Source organism: Orcinus orca, chromosome 13 (genome assembly GCF_937001465.1).
Source record: "Orcinus orca chromosome 13, mOrcOrc1.1, whole genome shotgun sequence".
Classification (NCBI taxonomy): Eukaryota; Metazoa; Chordata; class Mammalia; order Artiodactyla; family Delphinidae; genus Orcinus; species Orcinus orca.
The window spans coordinates 37,435,517-37,450,260 of record NC_064571.1 but is presented as its reverse complement, the minus strand read 5'-3'; positions in this window follow the sequence as shown (position 1 = coordinate 37,450,260).

The following is a 14,744-nucleotide window of genomic DNA, read 5'->3' as shown; positions in this document are numbered from 1 at the left end:
AAAGCAGTGCTTCCGCGTTGCGTCTGGAGGTGGTGTGGTCATGGCAGGGGGAATTGCTCTTGACTTTTCCACTCTGGGCCCAGGCTCCCCATCATGGCCCCAGCACCCCAAACCCAGCAGGATTACTGCCAGAGACAGCTATGCCAGGGGCTCTCCTCCCATTATAAATTCAAGCCTCAGCTGAATGAAGACATTTCACTGAAATCAGTATTTTTACTCAGAAGGAGCAGAGAAGTGTGACTCAAGGGCCGTCCAACTCCTGGCTTCATGCTTTGGTCATGAGAAGCCTGGTTTGAATGGGTTATAATTTGTTTCACTTTATTTTTGCTGAGTTGCCTTGGGAGCCTGAACTTTGATCTGGGTGGGAATCACTAATTCACTGGCGCAAGAGAAGACAGAGACCAGTGTTCTACCTCCTGTCAGAAGAAGCTACTCCCCCTTGGCTCAAGGAAGCGGCCTGAACACTGTCCCCAGCACCCTGGCCCCATCCCACCCACCCACCAGGCTAATCATCTTTCTTGGCTGCCTGGGTCCCATCAGTGCCACACCAGCCACAACCAGAGAGCAGGGAGGCGTTGTTTCCCTTCAGCTACTATCTTGTAACTCCCTCTTAATTTACAATCTGTTTGCACTTTCAGATGTTTGGAAAGAAAATTCCTTAGTCAGCAACCCTGAAAAGCCTCATTTTCAGTGAAATCTGGATCCTTCTTTCCCACCCCAGTTTTTTTTTTTTTTTTTTTTTTTTGGTTTTGTGGCTGGAACCTAACATCTGTGAGGCAGGCAGGACCTCATGGGTCCTGTGTCACCAGACACCTGTTGAGAGGATGCATTCAGGGGAAGAAAATCGGGGCAGAGCCCACCAGTGACAACTGGTCTTTATCTAACATCAACCTCCACTGATGGGGAGATGGATGGGCAATCGGCCCTGAGAGAGGAACAAAGATGAGAAATGGTCTATCCTAGCTCAGATGCTAGTGGGGACCCGCCAGGAACCCCTAATGACTGACAAGAAAGCCAGGGGACCTGAACATTTTCCTGGCTGAAGGGGAGTGTCTGCAACCAGGGTACTTACCTCTGCAGGCTGGCCTCTGGGAAAGGGTCCTCCCAGGCACTTCCATAAAAGGTGACACATCAACCTGTCCGACTTTCAACCATCCTGTGGGTTGCCTCTGAGGATTGTGAAAGAAGGGGCATGAGCTATTATTCTGGATAATCATTTCAACATGGAGCTTGGACGGGAGCAAACACAAGGACCGGAGTTGCCGCTCTTGGGCCCTGGGGGCTCATGGCTTTCCCAGCTGTCCTCAAGCATTCACCAGCCCCACGACTAAGGAATCCTGAGCCTTCGAGGACTACAGAAGATGTGGCCTGAACATTGTTCCTGGGAGAGAAGCAGGAATGAGGCAACTGGAGTTTGAATCCTGGCACTGCCACTTCCTAATTGTGAAACTAGGAACCGGTCTGCAAAGTGGGGGTCAGAATTAAAGTAAAAAATGCCAAAACAGGCTTCTTAGGAGAACTAAAGAAAGAACTTTTGTTAAACAGTTAGCATGACACTTGGAGATAGTAAGTGCTGAATAAATGTTACATATTATTTTTTAATTAATTATTATTATTATTTAGGATACCAAGTTCTTATTGGGTACCTACGATGTGTCTCACCTGACTTGGGAGCCTTAAGGGGAACAAGGCTGTTTACCATGCAGCACCTGATTCGATGACATAATTAGGGACCAGCAGGCCAGCCGTTCATGATTAAATGATTATGAGCAACTGACTTTTGACCTGAACGGTGGGGCTACAGAAGTAGCTGAGCTCCACAAGGAGGCCTCCAGGAGATGCTGAAGGGGCTTGGAGAGAGGTGATGGCGGCGATGCTTGGAATCCAGGGAGACCTCAGAGGACCCTCCCAGGCACTTCCGTCAAAGGTGATCCTTGACAGTCTGCCCATGTTCATAATTGTCTTGTTTTGAGTTTGAAGGATAGTGGATGTAAACGTTGGGGGGGTGGGTGTGGTGATCAGCCAGAACCCATCCTAGGGAGGGGTAGGGATGAGGAAGAAACAGCCCTGGGGGTGCTTTTGGCTTGGCAGGGAGGCCCAAGGCCACGGCCAGGAAGGACCTATGTGCCCCAGGAAAAGTTCCCGCAGAGGACTGGGGGCCTTCAGCAAACTTGTCATCCAGAAACCCCCAGCTGTGGCAACTGGTCCTGTGGGTCATTAGTCCTGCTGAGCTGTCCCAACCCAAACAAGACTGGCCACCTGGTGGATGGCCCTCCTCCCTTCCTGGGACCCTCCCCAAACCTCACTCCTTCAGGCCTCTGCTCTGAACACTCAATAACATAGTGCCCAGCCCTCTCCAGCCCCCACCTGCTTTGACTTTCTTCTCAGCACACATTACCACCCAACATCTACTTATTGTTTATTTTGTGTTATCTGTCTCTCCTGCCAAGACTATAAACGTCATTAAGACAGGAACCTCTGTTGCCTTGTTCATGGCTGTATCCCGGGTGTCCGGAACAGCTTCTCATATAAAGAAGGCACCTAATAAACCCTGAATGAATGAATGAATGAATGGGCACCACCCACAGCAAATAGCCCAATTCCAAGCACATAATTGGCCTCAAGGAAACAATTGTTTGAAGTTATCATTTTCCCAGGAACATGTACTAAAATTCCGAAATTACACTTAACATTAAGCGGGGGAAAAATACCCCATCATCTGTGAACAACAACAATAAAATCTCCCCCTGCCAGTGGTCTGAGCTCCCGGCCCTGGGTCGCCCCTGCCCTCTCCACTCTGCTGCCAGAGTTTGGGCAACTCCTGGATGGCTCATCTCGGTGAGTCCAGGGCCTCTTGACTGTAAATATCATTTAGTCCCACTCAGTGAATAAGAGCCCCATGAATTATGGTGTTTGGCCTGGAGGATGATTCCTTCTGTCTGATTTTTTTTTAAGTTGAGTCTGTTTTTTTCTTTTTCTTTTTTAGCCCTCAAATGCCGAACAGGTGCTGTATTCAACTCCTCTCCAAGGTTTGCGGCTTGGAGTGGGCATTGAGCCAGGGGGCCTGGGGTGGGGGGTGAAGGTGGCTGGGAGCTGGGGTAGAAGCTGGGGTACCGCCCACTGAAGGGTGAGGGAGGAGGACCAGCTTTTGTTTTGTTGGAGGAAAACCAACAAATGAGACATGGGAGAGGGTGTCATCTAGAGAGGGGCTTCTTGCCCTGGTCCTCAGCGGGGGTCAGGGATCCCCTGAAGGTCTGTGCAACACATTGTGTTGTTTGCTTCTGAGCACCTTTCTGGGGAGAGGGTCCGTAGTGTCCAACAGTTTTCACAGCCACCAAAAAAACACACACACACAAAAAAACGAAAAAAAGGTAAGAAGAAAAACCCAGAGATGGCACCTGGCAGCTTTTTGGATACATGAATCAACCAAGTTGTGTCAAACTCCTGCTTTCCCCCAGCCCATCCAGGAGCTCAGGCTAACTGGGAAGATAAGGCCCAAAGGGAGAAGGCAGGTTGGGGTGTTTTGGTTTGGGTTTTTCTTTTTAAGTTATTTCTCGAGGACTTCCTATATGCACAATACCGTGTTAAACCCTACAACGACAATAATAATAATGGCCGGCTCTTACCTAGCACGTGGTAAGGTGGCAGACACTATTCAAAGAGCTTTCCGTGTATTAGCTTGTTTAATCCCCCCATAAGTCCTATGAAATAGGCACTATTATTCTTCTCTTCTTACACATGATAAAACTGAGGCCCAGAGAGGTTCAACAAGTTGCCCCAAAGCCCACAGCAGACCAGATCTAAACCCGGAGGGGCTGGCTGCCCGTCCATGTGTCCATGCAACGCCCCCAAGCTCTGCTATCGCACCCCCTGAAGGATCTCTACCCACCCCCTGAAGGATCTCCTATGTTATCTCCGTTCTGCAGGCGATGACACTGAGGTTGGGCAAGTGGCCCAGGGTCGCCCTGGGTGTCACACACCTCCTGCTGTGAAGGCTGAGAGCCAAGGAAGAATCAGGGGAACTGAGAGGGGCGAGAGGTCACGCTGGGCAGGGGCAGTGGGAATCTAGAAGGTCACTCTGCTCAGAAGCATGTTCCTGAGGGAGAGCTCGTGGCGGCCAACAGTCCGGCCCCATCGCACTGCCTCCCCTCTAGAGCCCCAGCCCGGAGAGGTGGCCTGTGGAAGGGGGGATGGTCTCCAGGATGACACTCACTCTTGTTCGCCGACTCTCGTTCCCCGTTCTGCATCAAAGTCACAGGGGTCGTCCAAGGAGTGCTTTCTACAGGTAGAGAGAGGTCAACGAGGCAGCATGTCCAGCCTGTCCCCACCCCGGCCTCCTCCTTGGGCCTTGACCAGGTGCCTGTTTGCCCTTCTGCAGGAGAGCTCTCCCTCTCATGGGGAGTCCCCGTGGTGCCAAAACTCAGGCCACATGGAGACCGGGCTTATCAGGGCCACACACAGGGCAACTACAAGACAAGCCAGGCCTGCTGCCCCTGACCCCTCAGCACAGATGGCACCTAAGTGCCCACAACCAACCAGGTAGAGGTGGAAGTGTGATGATTCCCACTTCATAGATGAGAAAAGTGAGGGTTGGAGGCCATAGGGGCTAGGTTGACCGGCAGCCCCCTCAAAAGAGACATCTCCCCCCAATTTTTGACTATGATCTCATTTGGGGAAAAAAAAAAAGTCTTTGCAGATGTAATTAAGGAGCTCAAAATGAGACATCCTGGATCAGGGTAGGCTCTATACCCAATGACAACTGTCTTTGTAAAAGAGGAAAGGATGTGAAAGTACTTAATGCCTTTGAACTATATGCTTAAACGTGGTTAAAATGGTAAATTGTATGCTATGCATATTTTACCACAATAAAAAATTAAATTCAGGGTTTTTTTTGTTTTTTACTTTTTGGCTGCGCCACGTGCGGGTCCCCGACCAGGGATCAAACCCGCACCCCCTGCAGTAGAAGCACAGAGCCTTAACCACTGGACCACCAGGGAAGTCCCTAATTTAGTTTTTTAAAAAGAGGGAGAAGAGGAAGGGAGAAGTGACGCACTGCGAGAAGGGGATGTGAAGATGGAGGCGGAGACTGCAGTGATGTGTCTTCAAGCCAAGGATCGTGTGGATAGCCAGCAACCAGAAGAAGCCAGGAGAAAGGCATAGGACTGTTTTTCCCTCAGAGCCTCTAGAAGGAACCAGTCCTGCTGACTCCCTGATTTGGATTTGAGGCCTCCAGAACTGTGAGAGAATAAATTTCTGTTGTTTCGTGTCCCCCAGTTTGTGGTAATTTGTTACTCAGTCGTAGGAAACTACCACATAGAATGACACTGGACCAAGGTCACATGGCTCCCTTTTCATGGAGGTCTGGGGCTTCTAACTACAAATCCAGGGCTTGGGCCACTCTGGGGATGTTCCCTGCTGCTGCAAGGCAGGCCCCAGTGGTTCACAGGGCAGGTGGGGCCTGAAACAAGGCTTCCATCTGCGTTTACCACAATGACCAGTGCACCCCACCTTGAGAATGCAGTGTGACCCCCAGAGAAATCAAGTCACCGTACCATGGCCGGTGGCTTCCATGAGGCCATGTGTGTGCAGGTACCTCAGGAAGCTCTGTTTCTAATCTGTTTGTAAAGATCACCCGGTTGTCCTGAATAACAGGAATGCCTCCAGAGCCACACGCACTGTGCGCTGCACAACTCCAGGGGGCGCCCTCACAGAGTCAACAGCACAAATATCACCTCCGGAGCTGCAGTGCACCACCCACACCACTGCACACAGTGGCTTTGACCACTTCTGCTGAACAGGTCAAATTCTCACGTGGCCACCCCTTCGGGGAGGCTGGCCTCACCCTGCTGGTCCCAGCTCTCTGGCAGAACTGGCTGGTGGGTGCCAGCCTGAGAATTGTGTGGGCTTCATCAGTCCTGGGCAGTGGAGGTCCTTGTATTTTGGAACCATTACTAGGAAGTAGGCTCCCCATGCCCCGTGCAGGCTCAGGTCTAAAGGAGCCTCTCCCCAGACCCAGTGCGTGGTGAAGTGGTCTGCGCCTCTGGCAGACCCTTCTCAGATAGGTTTGCTAAGGATCTCCTCGCTCTCAGATGTTTGGAGAAAATTTGCAGTGAGACTTTAAGTTGTTAAGCTTGGGAGCTGCCATCAGAGAGTCCTATCACATTCAGGGCCCAACAACATCCCTGTCCTTCCTACCAGTTTTTAACCTTTATTTAGACTCTGTGAGCCAAATACACATATAAAATACTGTCTATATTTATATATTTTATAGGTGCATATATCTTTAAGCTACTTGGAGAGGCATTTCTGCCACTTGCAAACAGACTTACATACTTCTCTGAACCATCTGGACATTTTGTGGGCGCTTCCCTTTCTGCAGAGGGGAGCAGGGGTGGGCTGAGGAGGATATAAGGCCTTCGGGTTAATGTGCTGGAAGCTGCTGCCAAGCCTGTAAATTAAGAACTCTTAATTTTGAACATCTTTGAACTCATTGAGTAAATCTGTAGGAAGATGGATTTAAGTTGAAAATAATATTTCCACACAATCTTGGGAGCACATGTGTGCGGCCTCAAAGCTAAAAGCTACTAGACTTTTGGCTCAGGAGCTCTCAACCCAGTGGCAGCTGTGCCCCTGGACGGGGCTCCCCAGGGTCCAGCAGGGCATGTGCCCCGGAGACAGGGCCAAGCAAGGCTTCAGCTTCCAGTGTGAAGTACAGTCAGGGCTCCTCCTGCACAGCTGGATTTTCCAGTCCAGCCTGCACGTTCCTTCCTGTCCCCTTCCTCATCCTCTGGCAAACAGTGACTGCAAACCAGGCACCCAGCTAGCGAGGGGATTCCCATGGGCGTCTTCCCTGGGTAGGGGCTCTGCCAGCCCGCACATGGAGGCCAGGACTGAGGGCGGGCAGAGCTTGCAAAGGTACCTGGGAGGCCCCCTCCCGCTTCCCCTCTTCCTTTCCTCCACCACCTCACAGCCCCTACCCAGCTTCAACCGTGTTCTGCCTGCACCAGACCCCATCCCACCACCTGCCACTCACAGGTCAAGGTGGATAGGATAGGAAGTTCAGAAACATCCCCCTCCAACCCAGTTGCTTTACACCAGGACAAACCGAGGCCAGGGAGCTGAGGTGAGCTGTAAAGGTCACATGGCTGTGAGAAGCCGCTCTGGGGATGGAATCTGGGGCTCTAGACGGCGGCCCCTGGTGCGGGGCGGGTAGTGAGAGTAGCGACTGCATGTGGAGCGCGCTCTCCTCCCCCCGCCCCCGCCGTGGGTAGGGAGGAGAGCCCAGCGCCAATGACAGCCATGAAGGAGGAAGGGTGTGAGAAGCAGGGGCCCAGACAGTCTGGACATTCAGGAGGGACGCTCCAGTTCAGTCCCCCGTGGTGCCTTTGTCTCACTTCCGGGCGGTGGGCGCAGAGGCCCGGGAAGCCGCGCGGGGCGCCCCGGAGCTGCCGCGGGGCCGGGGAGGGAGGCCGGGCCGCCGCGCCCTGGGTGGCCGGAGGGGTCTCCCGCCGCCGCCGCCAAGGCGCCCGCCGCCCCCGTGTCACCCGGACCAAGTCGCCGCGCCGCCGCCCGCGGTTCCGGCCTCCGCCGCTTCCCTCTCGGGAGGCCCCGGGCCCGGCCTCCGCGGCCGTCCGCCCCGGGGTGCCCCTGGTTCCCTCTCTCCGAGCTCCCGGGCTAGCGTCCTCGAAGTGTGACCCTGGGACCAGCAGCCTCGGCATCCCCCCGGAACTTGAACTTAGAAATGCAGACTCTCGGGCCAGCACTGGTCTCTGGACCCAGCAGGCTGTGTTCCCAGGCCCTGCCAGAGACCCGCACGTTCGCGAAGGTTGAGAACCGCCGCTCTGGAGCACGGACACCGCCCAGCCCAGCTCGGTGGGAGGGCAGGCTGAGCTCCTTGAGGACGACGATCCTGCCTGGGTTCCCTCAGTTAGCGGGCTGTTCTGCGCAGCCATCCGCCTCTGCTGAGTGTCGACTGGTGAGGGATCGGGGAGGCTGTCCCTACAGGCAGCCCTGGGGTTCTTTAATAAAAATTGTCTTTCCTGGACGATGACCAGGAGTGACTTGGAAATTGACACAAATTACCTCAAAGAATTGACCCACTTAGAATCTCTTTAGATTAAATCCCAAATTGTTTACAGTGGAGCTGGAAAAGCACTCTGGCTGTTTTGGCCATGGCCTCTGAGGGGTTCACAGCACCTGGTGGCTCATATATCCAGCCCTGTGCTAGAGACCCATAGCCATTGCTCTATGGATGTCATTATAGGCTGAATGAAAATCTATCCAAGAAAGTGTTGGATACTTTTGAAGATACTGATCTAAAGGTTATTTCCCTTTCACAGAGACTACTTCCCTGACCTAGAAAAATGTGGGAAAAGGGAAAAGATGTAGGCATGATATTTTGTCTTTTTTCCCCAGATTAATCTTTAATATTTTTACATAATATATTCAATAAAATTAAAAACATGCATAACTTTGTAACGTCCCAATCCCTGAGGCCCAAGTCTCGGCTGTTAATCTAGTAACTAAGAAGATCTGCCTAGTGGCCATGGCTTAGTGGGAATGTCTCCAACTAGAAGTCCATTGTACAACCAACAACTTTTGAGTCACACTGCCCTTAACCCAAAGGAGTCATTCTGATGATGGAGTGCAGATCAGAGAGGGGTAGATTTGGGCATCGGTTGGCCAAGTCTCTCAAGTCCCATCTCCCAGGACCCTCCCACCTGCTTCTGACCATTTGAAAAGGCTGGGGGAGTTGAAATGAGAGAGGGGGCCCTAGGGCACTGGGCCTTCCAGCTAGTAGGTGAGCACATCTGGGTGGGTGGGGATGGAAGAGGGTTTGATAGAGCAGGGCTTTGTTCAGAGCCAACTGTAATGTGCCAAGAGCCTTGGAAATATCCTTTCTCTTTGTCTCAGCAATTCCACTTCAGGTATTTCTCCTCTGGGAATAATCAGAGGGGCTGTAAATGAACCACAACATTTGGAGTTGTTTATGGGAGTGATTTAAACAGGAGGGGCACCGGCACAGGAGAGAACACTCTACAGCCATCAAAAAACACCATTTCCAAAGAATTTCTAATGATGTGGGAATTGCTCATGATATAAGGTAAAAAAGCATCATAGGGACTTCCCTGGTGGCGCAGTGGCTAAGACTCCGTGCTCCCAAAGCAGGGGGCCCGGGTTCGATCCCTGGTCAGGGAACTAGATCCCACATTCATGCCGCAACTAAAAGTTCTCACATCACAACTAAGGAGCCCGCCTGCCACAACTAAGACCTGGTGCAACCAAATAAATTAATAAAATACATATTTTTAAAAAAAGTCAGAAGCAAAGAGTACTTTAAAAAAAGCATCATAGAAAATGGTATTGTAAATGTCTACTTTATGCAGAATAAAAACTATATATCTATAAATACTATATATATAGAGAGAGAGAGACTGGAAGGAAATTTGCCTAAATATTAACAATAGTTTTCTCTGGGTAGTGGGATCATAGGTGATATTTCTTTTCTGCTTTACTTTTTCTGTGTTTTCCTTTTTTTTTTTTTCTATACTGAACACGTTACTTTAGAATTAGAAACATAATTTAAGAACCTACAGTGTTCTAAGCTTTGTGCCAGACTCAAAGATGAAGATACAAAGACACATTTTCTGTCCTGGGGGAACCCATGGTCAAAGGAGATGAGAGGTACCCAGAAAATAGCAATGCAAGGCAGGGTGGGATAAATGGTGAAGAGGGAGCAGAGCAAGATGCAGTGGGAGCTGAGGGGAGGGAGAGAGAACGTCTGCTGGAATTTAAGCTCCTTGGGGCAGGCACATAGGCAGTCAGTGTATATGATACCAAACACAGCATGGTGGCATGAGAATCCAGTTCTCTAATGCCCTGTGACTTTACAAAGAACTAGTCTGACTTTCCTCATCTGTAAAATGGGGTAACAAAAATCTTCCTGTGAACAATTAATAAGGTAATGGAGATGAAGCTTGGCCCCTGGCACAAAGTAAGTGCTCAATAAATATTAGGTTTACAGTACGTGTTTTGGTTAAGTCTGGGCAGGAAAGTGCAAAGGCGTGGGATTCTCAAGGAGATGGTAGGAGAGAAGGCAGGGAGGTTGGGCGCAGTCTGGGCACAGGCGGAGGGGTGCAGCTTCTGGGGCAAGCTCCGCTCAGCGCTGGGAGCCCGGGGACCATGTAGGCAGGGCCGCCTTCCCTGTCCCTAAGAAATGGAATAAGTGCGGGCCGTGGGGATGAAAAAGGGGTTGGAGATTCCTGAGCTCAACTGGAGCCCTCAGCCCTGACAGGCGAGGGTAGGGAAAGGGCGTGGAGGGGCAGGCACGGAGAGCTCCTGGCATTTACTGAGGACCTGCAATGTGCCACATACCGCTTTTTTTTTTTTTTTTTTTTTGCGGTACGCAGGCCTCTTACTGTCGTGACCTCTCCCGTTACGGAGCACAGGCTCCGGACGTGCAGGCCCAGCAGCCATGGCTCACAGGCCCAGCCGCTCCGCGGCATGTGGGATCCTCCTGGACCGGGGCACGAACCCGTGTCCCCTGCATCGGCAGGCGGACTCTCAACCACTGCGCCACCACTGTGCCGGGGAAGCCCCACATACCGCTTTTTTTAGTCCTCTCGGCAGCCCTGAACATCAGCATCCAACTCCATTTTACAGATGAAGAAGCAGAGGCTTGGGTTCACACACAGGCACCAGGTGGGCCAGGTTTCAAGCAGAGGCACGTGTTCTACCACCTTCGGACGCAGCGGCAGCGGCGGTGGCGGGAAGGCTCACGTTTGCTGTGCTCCGTGTGCCCGACCTGGAGTGGCACCAAGCCAGCCTGGGGGTTTCCAGGGACCTTCCTGCCTGATTCACCAGAAAGACCCTTTCATCCCATCCTGTCCCCCAGGTGGGACCTGCGCGCCCTGCACTATGGTGGGGGGAAGGGGACAGAGCCTTTGAGCTTTAACGGTACTCAAGTTTGCTTTGAGCATGTCATAACCCCCTTGAGAGGACTAGAGGTGGTGGAGGCAGCCCCTGCACCGACCCAGGGATCCGTCCCATCCCCAGGGCAGGCCTGGGTGCCAGGGGGATGGCTCCCTCCTGAAGGACCTGATTCCCCGGCTGCACTCCTCCTGTCTCCTGCTGACATCTGAAAGGAGATGAAATGCCTCAGATAAGACTTTAACTCTACACCTTGAAGCCCCAGAGAGGGCAAGATTGCTGTGCATCTGAAGGCGGGTGCAGTAGAGAAGCAAACGTGTTCTGAAGAACACCAGCTTTGTCCCCTCCATTTAGGGCTCAGGCTGTCTTCAGGGAAAGTCTAATTGCCTGAGTGAGCATTTTTAATTTTTTCCAATCCGCCTGTCAGAGAGCCTGACCGCAGTGTCTTCCTCACCCTCTTTCCTGAAACTCCAGCCTCCTCGATGGGATTTATAGAATTTGGGATGAGGGTGCTGTGTTGCTTCCCAGTTCTGCTGCCCATTTTTCACAAGAGAAAACTGGGTGTCAAAGAAATGAAAATAGATTCTGCGATGAAAGCATTTGGAGCCAGACCGTGGGAGAAATCTAATTTATAACAAGGGTCTCAGCCATGGCTGCAAATTAGAAGCACGAGAACACTTTAAAAAATATTGAAACCCAGGCTCCACCAAATATTTACTCAGGGATGGGGCCTTTTCCCTTTCTTCCTTCCTGCCCTTGTCATTCTTCCCTCCTCACTCCTCCCACCCTCCCTTTTTTCTTTCTTTCTTTAAAGTCCTCCGGGTGATTCTAATATGCCAGGGTTGAGAACTACTCACCTAAATAGGACAACTGTGCTAAAAGAAGAGTATCCAATAGAAAAATGGACAAAGGACATGAACGGGCAACTGAGAGAAGAAATAAAAGTGGCTAATAGGCACATGAAAACTGTTGACCCCAATTAATAATGAAAGAAATGCTAAATAAAACAATAATGAGATAGTATTTCATGTATCAAATTGTCAACCTGTTTTTTAAATGCAAGAATATTCCAGAAATAGCAACACTGTGTGTGTGTGTGTGTGTGTGTGTGTGTGTGTGTGCGCGCGCGCGCACACGCACGCACGCTTGCAGGCACTGGGTGGGGCAGGGGCAGGGGTCTCTGAATATGAGAATAAATGTCTACAACCTTTCCTGAGGGCTCTTGGGCAACACACACACCTTTTGACTCATTAATTTCACTTCAAGGTTCTACATAAGGATGTACTGAGATTTTTAACTCAAGCTGCTGATCACAGCAGGAACAAAAAGTAGAAATTCCTAAATACTTACCATTAGGAGATTAGTTCAACGAATTACGGTACAGCCGTAGAATAGAATGCCACACAGCTGTTGAATATGATATAGTGGGTGAATAAATATGTCCCTACTTAGGAAGATGTTTAGATAAATTACTGAGTGAAAAAAAATAAGCAGTTTCCAAATAATACCATTTTTACTCTGTTAAAAATATAGTGTGAAAAAGCATGTGCGTATATGTGTCTGCACTTAGAAAGTGCATATTGACAAAATATTTGCATATTGACAAAAATATATGCAAGGTTTTAGCAGTCATCACCTCTGAGTAATAGAAAGGCATTTTACATGTTTATTTTTGTGTCTCTGTATTTTCTGGCTTTGCTTTTGTTAAAAGGAAAAAAAAACTTTTCATTTTAAAATTTTACCTTCAAGAGCAAAATCTGCTAATCTGTTTTCTTCTGAGAGGAGAGGGGTCATCCTGGAGCAATAAAATCTCCAGATAATCTGCTGACCACTCATCTTCTTCACTGCATCTCACCTTTGACCAAGAGGACAAACTAGAGGCTCAAACTGGATATTTCCTCCTCTTCCAGGCCTTTTCCACATTGCTGGGCTGTGAAATGGCTGAGGGAGGTGGCCCTGGGGAAGTAGAAGATCCAGAGGTCTTAGGGATCCCCATCAGAATAGAGTAGAGCCCAGGTTTTGAAGTCCTGGCTCCACCTCCATTTAGCTATTTGATCTTGGGTCAGGTCCTTAACTTCTCTAAGCCTCGGTGTGCACAGCTATAAAGTGGGAATAATAATAGTGCTGACCTCATGGGTGGTTGCAAGTCTTCACAGAGCTAATGCAACATAAAGAGCTTAGCATGTCACCTGGCATGTGGCACTCAATAAATGGTACTTCTGATCATTACTGATTTGGGAAGCCAGACCCTTCCTGCCCCAGGGGTGGGCAGATACACACAGGGAGCCTCTGATGGTCGTGACCTTCACTGAGGTCCTGCGACCATCTTGGGAGGAAAACTGGAGAGAGAAGCCGAGCCCCAGAGCCACAGAATGCAGAAGGGCCTGCCTAGTCTCTGCGCCAGGACCGATTACCTGCGAGCCGCACTTGGTGAGGTCTCCCGACCCCAGCCCTTCTCCACACCCCATCCTTAGATGCCCGCAGACCGGTACCTGTCTTGACCTTCCCCCCACAGTAGTAACCCCATTTATCGCAGTCCACGTGCGGATGCGTCAGTGCCGCCCAAGGCCTGTGGACTCATCTTGCCGCCCCCAACCCCCGTCCCTTACAATGTAGGACAAAGGGATTAAAAACCACTTGCAGTCACCGATCCTCTCAACTCCCATGACCATCTCTGTGCCTCCAAGGCCCTCGCTGTCAACCTGGCGGGAAGCCCCTATGGACGGGACCCAGTGCAGAGCGAGGTGTCCCCGAGTATGGGGTTCTGCAAGCAGTGCAGCAGCCGGGGTCTCTCACCCATCCTCGGGGAGCCTCCTCAGCAACAGTGCAGGTGCTCTCTGACAAAACCAGGAATGGAGTGGCTTTCTGGCTTCCAGAAGGTTCCATCCCGGAGTTGGAGAAGCTGCACCCGCTCGCTGACCCAGAGGAGGCCATCGTCCTGGAGGCAGCACATGGCCCACCTATTCTTCACTCGCCTCTGGAGGGGGGCTGCCGGAGACCAGGTCCACCAGAAACAGTGCCAGGAGGAGAGAGCCTTTATAGCACCTGTGAAATCCCCTTCCCCAAAGACCAGGAGAGAGTTGGGAGAACATTTGGGGTTTTTAGTACAGAGGACCTGGTGGGCCAGCCTGACTTCACCTCTCCTGAATGAGTGAGGGAATGAATGAACGAATGATTCGAGTTCACCCTTTTATTTCTAGAGTTAATTAAGGTAGACTAAAACATCTGTGGATGTGCTAACAACCACTAGAAAATCATTCATTAAGCCCGGAACCTTCGTTGTAGCAGGCAGCCACATTTTGCATCTCCTGCCCAGCAGCTAAAGCAGAACTTGGCCTGCAGAGCAGTACTTCAGTCAACTATTGAATGAATGAATGAATATGACGAGACATCTCAGATAAGGTAGAGAAATGCGGAGGAAGCTCGGGGTATGTCTCCGCACCACACAGAGTTAAAACAACTTGTACTTCACTGTGTCAGACAACAGCTCCACAGCTTGGTGAGCCTTTGGGGGTCAAACAGCCACAGATGGGGAGCGCATTTTAAAAAGTGAAATTCACAAAGCAGGAGGGGCAGGGGCAGATTGGCGGGTGGGGTTCAGTTCACACCTCAGGCCGCTTATTAATCTAGCAATGAGATCAGAGCTTCTGCTACATAAACTAGTCAAATAACACCTGCCTGGGGCGGCAGGTCTTCCCCCTCAGAATTACTGGACATTCTAAGACACACACACACACACACACACACACACACACACACCATGACCCTGTCCAGGGCTATTCTGAGGGTTTGATGCCTCAGCCAGAGTTAGGGTT